The sequence below is a fragment of the Octopus bimaculoides genome, chromosome 2, assembly GCF_001194135.2.
Source record: "Octopus bimaculoides isolate UCB-OBI-ISO-001 chromosome 2, ASM119413v2, whole genome shotgun sequence".
In the NCBI taxonomy this organism is placed as follows: domain Eukaryota; kingdom Metazoa; phylum Mollusca; class Cephalopoda; order Octopoda; family Octopodidae; genus Octopus; species Octopus bimaculoides.
This window is the reverse complement of record NC_068982.1, coordinates 185774046-185774988: the sequence shown is the minus strand read 5'-3', so window position 1 is coordinate 185774988 and position 943 is coordinate 185774046.

Genomic DNA, 943 nt, shown 5'->3' with positions numbered 1-943 from the left:
GAAGGAGCAAGTCAATTAGGGTTAGGGTTAGGGTTAGGGAAAACGAACACACGTGTGTTGCCTCTGCAAAATGTCAGAAGTAATGGAGATTAAATACGCTTTACACCGCTTAGGAGTAAGTGTAAACAGCTGAATACTTGTCAGTGATTGGTTGAAATTATCGAAATAAGACAATTTTTTACATGAAATAAATCCGAATACAAAAATTTTTTTCTGTTCTATAACACAAAATAGATAAGTATACGAAGTTTGAAAGTCTTTCGGTACCAAAAACACTACGTAAAACATAGATGAAAACTGGTGCCCCCGTTTTGAACAAGATCCCGTTGATTTTTCTCTTGTCTGTTGCCACTGTTCGTAACTGTGATTGAGGGAACGTCTGCTTGTTCTCACTCCCACCCTCTTTATATAAATTCAGTCAGATTAAATCAAAGCTCGCCTGATTTTCAACCGTTAGTATTCAGTTAATGAATTTGATATACAGATGTTGAGCGTCATTGGGTATTTTCTCATGAAGTTCTCATGCAGTTTCATAGATCCTGTTTCACAACTGGCAAAAAATCACTTTCAGTTCAAATCGAGGCAATGACCCGCTCCCCCCAAAATATGCCCGATGAAGAAATAAATTACTTCTTAAAGATGATGAAGATGATGATAATGATGATGATGAAAATGACGATGATGATGATGATGATGGTGCTTCAAAAACTCCCGCTGTCACTATATCATCATGCTCTTTAACATAATTTATTACTGTAACAAGAGAGCCTTCATCAACTTCTTTTAAGCTTGACCTCTGACTCTAATTTCATCCACTCAATATTGATTGTTCTTCCTGGATAATAAAGGATATTTAAATTGATAGCTTTTATGCAGAAATATAAAAAAACAAACAAAACAAAAAAGCTTTGTCGCCTTTTTGGCGCAACCTGACACTTTTTTT